General features: G+C 34.9%; 1 long non-coding RNA gene across 1 annotated transcript; it reads right to left on the minus strand.

Annotated features, from left to right (window-relative positions):
- Nucleotides 1–333: 333 nt before the first annotated feature.
- LOC129474295 (uncharacterized) lies at nt 334–4,398 on the minus strand. The gene is made up of 3 exons (XR_008654514.1): nt 4,368–4,398; nt 2,406–2,585; nt 334–960 (listed from the first exon to the last, which is right to left on the minus strand). It is a non-coding gene; the product is annotated as an uncharacterized lncRNA (long non-coding RNA).
- Nucleotides 4,399–5,392: the final 994 nt, after the last annotated feature.

Consider the following 5,392-nt stretch of genomic DNA (forward strand, 5'->3'; position numbering starts at 1 on the left):
TAGTGTGAAAACAGAGCTGCAACTTTAACTTTTTCTCAGTGTAAATGTAAAATTATTCATCTGAAAAAAAAGAGAAAGAGAGAGAAAAAAAGAGCTTTTACTATTATCTTGCTCGTGGAGATTCAGTCACTATTCATCAACTGTGAACATGTGATTAAGTATGTTGGATAGCTAGATATTAAATCAACTTCATGAGGCTTTAGATCATTTCAGGGCAGTTGTAACTATTGCCATTAAATTGATTTGCATTGTAAATGAATAAGTTATCATTTCAATTTTGTTAAAAAAGCTATCATAACACTATGGATTGATTTCAGATCATTAAACTGTACATAGTTGTTTCAGTTATTTATTACTGCATAACAAATCACCCAAAAATTTAGTGGCTTAAAAGAACAACAACCTTATTTGCTCATGATTCTGTCATCTGGACTGGGCTCAGCTGGGCAGCTTGTCTCTGCTCCATGTGGCATTAACTGCATTGAGTCATGTGTTTGCAGTCAGTTGGCAGCTCTACTAGGCCTAGATGATGCAAGATGGCCTCATTCACAAGTCTGGCACCTCATTTGGGATGACTGGAATAGCTAGGGTCTGGCTGTTTTTTGCTCCCTTTCAGGGCTTCCATACCCACATGGCCTCTCATGCTTAAGGAGTTTATGTCAGATTTTCTCATGACATGAGGCATCTCACTTCCGTTATATTCCCAATACAATGTATTCAAATTTTCATGAACAGTACACTTAAAATTGTTATGGGACTCTAACTTATTGTTTAGGATGATGATCCCATCTTTTGCAACCTAACAGGTAATAGGTCTTCCAGCAAAGAAAGCATCCCATCTTCAGCCTCTAGCCATGAAAATGGGTGTATATAGAGCATAATGACTGTATCTCCTTGATCTTTCCTGTAATGATCCCATCTTCATATGCACCATATGCAAGGGAATGATTGCATCTCTTTCTGCAACGTAATTATAACAAGTTTATCAGCAATGCAACAATCCTAATTTCCACCTGAAATGCAATTGATATCATCATTATGGGCAATATAAGGAGCATATCTCTACCGTAAATGTAGATAACACATTGTCTTTTGCACACTAGAGATTGCATTTCTTCAGGAAATGCAATAACAGTTCTGTCTGTAGTGCAATGATCCCATCTATTTGTGCAAGTTAATTATCACTTTTCCACTTGCCAAGCCATAATGATAGGTATTCCTATAGGCCAATGATTTCATCTCTGCCCTCAGGGTAATGATCACATATGCAATGTGAGATAACAAAATTGTCTTCAGGGCAATGATCAGATTCTTTTGCATAGGGTAATGATAACATATCCACTTTAACCTAAAGACAGTAGGCATGTTGTCAGTGCTGTCATGCCAAATTCCCATGCAGTGACTATGGGTGACAGACATTAATGCAGCATGTATTCACATCTACCTGGATGTGTAACAGTGAATTTTGTAGGAAGTCAAAGTCCTACTTAGAGGTAGCATAGCGACCGCAACAAAAGTGCTAAGAACAAATAAATATGAATTTAAATAGATGCCACCACGTAGTCCATGTGGCTTGAGGCCTATCGCTTAGCTTCTCTGAATCAGGTTGCAAAACTAAGAATGATAACAGCTTTTTCTGTAAAAATATTAGCATAAACATTACATTTCTCAACTTACAGCCTAGTCCTTAAGTCAAGTTTATTAATTTTCTTCTCCTTCCCATTGATCTCTGGACCATATCCTTGTCCAGAATCCCCCAGGATCTGAATCCATTAGCACCTCTCCCCAGTCCAGCATCAACTAAAATTTGCACATGCTTATTCTTAAGCATTTCCTCTTATCCTTTCTTCTGATATATTTTTTTTCCCATTTCTGCCTGCAAATGTGCTTCTGCCTCTGTATTAGTCCGTTCATGCACTGATATAAAGAAATACCTGAAACTGGGTAATTTATTTTAAAAAGAGGTTTAATTGGCTGACAGTTCCGTGGGCTGTACAGAAAGCATGACTGGGGAGGCCTCAGGAAATATCATGGTGAAAGGAGAAGCAGTCACATCTTGCATGGTCAGAGCAGGAGGAACAGAGAGAAGTGGGAGGTGCTACACACTGTTAAACAACCAGATCTCACGAGAACGGCAAAGGGGAAATCCACCTCCATGATCCAATTACCTCCCACTAGGCCTCTTCTCCAACATTGGAGATATAATTTGACATGAGATTTGGGCAGGGACACAAATCCAAACCGTATCAGCCTCCTATATCTTAGAATGCTATTTACGGACTCTGATTTAGTTAGTTCCATTGGAAATACATTTTCTCAGTTTCTAAAATTGTTCTGCCTGTTTTCTTGCTTGCTGACCATCACCTGTCTACGTATTCAAGATAGAAACCTGGACAGCAACACACTTCTCACTGTAATTTTCTCTGTATTTCCAATCAGGCACTTTGTGCTGTTGATTCAACCCCGTTAATGTTGACTGTTATGCTGACCTTTAGTCTGTCTCCATTGCTACCATCTTAGTCCAGGCCTTCAGCACTGTTCCCACAAGTGGATATCTAACTTGTCTTGAGCTGTGAGAATATTTTCTAAGGAAAAAGGAAGAGATTTACAGATATTAGTGTATTAAAGTTCTGAAATGTCATTAAGTCATAAATAACAAGAAACTGGAAAATTTTTAAATGGACAAAAAGTCTTTGCTAGGCATTTTCCAGAAAAAGTATTAATATTCTTGGTAAGCAAAGAAGTTTTGCCAATTAACTATAAAATTATGAATGCCTCAAGAGAAAAAATAGGAAAATACATCAACAGGCAATTTATTAAATAAGAAATTCCAATAATTAATAAATGTAAAACCATTTTAATGCCTATATTAATTTTTTAAAGTCCATATATATAATATCAGTTATCAGATTTTCAAAGATGAAAATAGACCATATTTCACAAAAAAAAACTGTCCAATAACTTCCTTGTAAGTAACTTGTCCAAGTCTTTCTCTCTACAAAGATAGATACACAAATAGACAAGTAGATATAGACATAAACATACGTGTAAAGAGAACTTATAAGGCTCGATAGGAAAGATAAGTTTCAGAAATCTCAAAAAAAGTAAGCTACTATCAGTAATTGCAGTATTCAAAAGAAAATTTTATGAAACTATTATACTCAAATATGTAGAAAGATATGACCCTTAAATGTAGAGAAAAGAAATAATTAAGGAGACAGTGTGTGTTCCTTAATTATTTATTTTCCCTGCATTTCCCTACACTTACCCACACACACATTTTTAGAGATAAACTGAATTAAGGATTAGTGAACATTTTTAAAATCCCAGCAATATTCACAGCACAGAAAAGAGTATAATTGAGATTGTAGGGATGTTGAATCAGTAGCGAGGAGGATATTTTGAGAAAACATCTGAGAATAAAAAGTAGGAGAACAATGAGATAAAAATGGCAAGAAAGAAAATTTTAGAATGAACAAAGAATAGAGACCTAAAATAGAAATAATAGGTTCTCCTGAGGAAAGAGTCTTGGAAAGATTAAGAAAATGAAAAGAAAGACAATAACCACATTCGTAATAAGAGACATTTCCTTAATATGGGGGAGAAACTGTATTGGTAAATTGCAGAGATTTACTGAGAAGTACCTAAAAATAATAGAATTAATGGTCTATATTCTTCACCTTTTTAATGATAAGGATTTTTTTAAACGCTAAAATCATTTTGGTGAAAAATAATAAAACTTACAAGAATTTTTAAAATATATAAATACAAATATGTTGACATCTTGGGAGGAACAAAAATTTGTCTAATCTGAGGCTTTTAATCTAAAACCTGAAATGCTAGAAGACAAAATAGCCATGTTGGTAAAGTTTTGACAAGAATAAGCTGTGTACTTTTTTGTTTGCTTTTTAAAAATGTGTTTTATTTATTTTTGCTTTTCTTTTTAATGAATGAATCCAAGTTGCTTTACCCTAAAGGAAAAGATAATTCTTTGTAAAATAAAAAATACATAGAAAATTATGCTGTTCTTGGTTGCAAGGAGCCAAAGTATGGGAAGAGAAGAAAATACATTTGAAAAATGTGCTTCCTTTTGGTTGAGAAAAGAGACAAAATTCATATCAAATAAAGGCGAAAGAGGGAAAACAACTTTCAGTAAAGCACCAAAAACAGTTTTTAAAAATCCAGTCCTATTTGTTTTCTGCCTGGTTAAAATAAGTGCAAATTTCAGCATTTTGCAAAGATATGTAATGTAAAATTAATGTTAAAGTAACACAAATATGTTCCTAAACTTTAATTTTCAAAACTTAGAACTGTATGTTTGTTTCTACATGTACGTAAAGAAAGAAAAATAAAAGTGAACTACATACTTTGTCTCAGCAGGACACCAATTGGTAGTTTCCTCTAAAATGACAATGAAGGTGAGAGAGGTTAAATCATTATTTTCAAATGGCTAAGGTAATGGCCATTATCCTTAGCAAACTAACGCAGGAACAGAAAACCAAATACTGCACGTTCTCATTTATAAGTGCGAGCTAAATGATGAGAACACATGGACACACAGAGGGGAATAACACACACCGGGACCTTTCAGAGGGTGGAGGATGGGAGGAGGGAGAGGATCAGGGAACAAACAACTAATGGGTACTAGGGTTAATACCTGGGTGATGAAATAATCTGTACAACAAACCCCCATGACATGTTTACCTAAGTAATAAACCTGAGCTTGTACCCCTGAATTTAAAAGTTAAAAGTTAAAAAAAGAAATGGCTAAGATACTTTTTAAGTAGTGTTAACAGTATGCTGGAGAAGTGTATGGTTTTCGAAGCAAAAGGAAAAACTAGAAAAAAAAGTTAGGAGGGATTATATATATGAATGTGTGTGTATGTGTGTGTGTGTGTGTGTGTACAACATTTAAAGCATTGCACAAGGCAAAAATGCTGCTATCACCATGATAATTCACCAGAAGATCAAAACAATCACAAAAAATCTTAGCAGAAAGGAGAAAAAAGTCACAATCATTGAAGGGCAACAACATTGCCTAAATGGAAGCCCTCAACCAAATCATGTGCTTGTCAACTCTATAACTTATTTTCTTTTACTCCTGAATAGAAAGTCCATCCTGTCATGGCCTCTTGGTGAGCTAATGATTTCTGAAATATGTATCTTGTCTTTATAAGAGGTCTTTTGTCTCACTACACCTCCCAACTCCCTTCCCCTCCCTTTAACTGTGAACTAGACTTAGTAACTTTCTTATAAATATTAAGAACAGGGTAGAGAAAGGGGGAAATAATAACTTTCCAGCAGGGAAATTTGGAGACACTCGTTAACTACATAATCAAGGTTAATATGACCAGTAATAAGATATTTTAATATCACGTGCTGCTGATAAGAT

This window comes from Symphalangus syndactylus, chromosome 24 (assembly GCF_028878055.3).
Source record: "Symphalangus syndactylus isolate Jambi chromosome 24, NHGRI_mSymSyn1-v2.1_pri, whole genome shotgun sequence".
Taxonomy (NCBI): Eukaryota; Metazoa; Chordata; class Mammalia; order Primates; family Hylobatidae; genus Symphalangus; species Symphalangus syndactylus.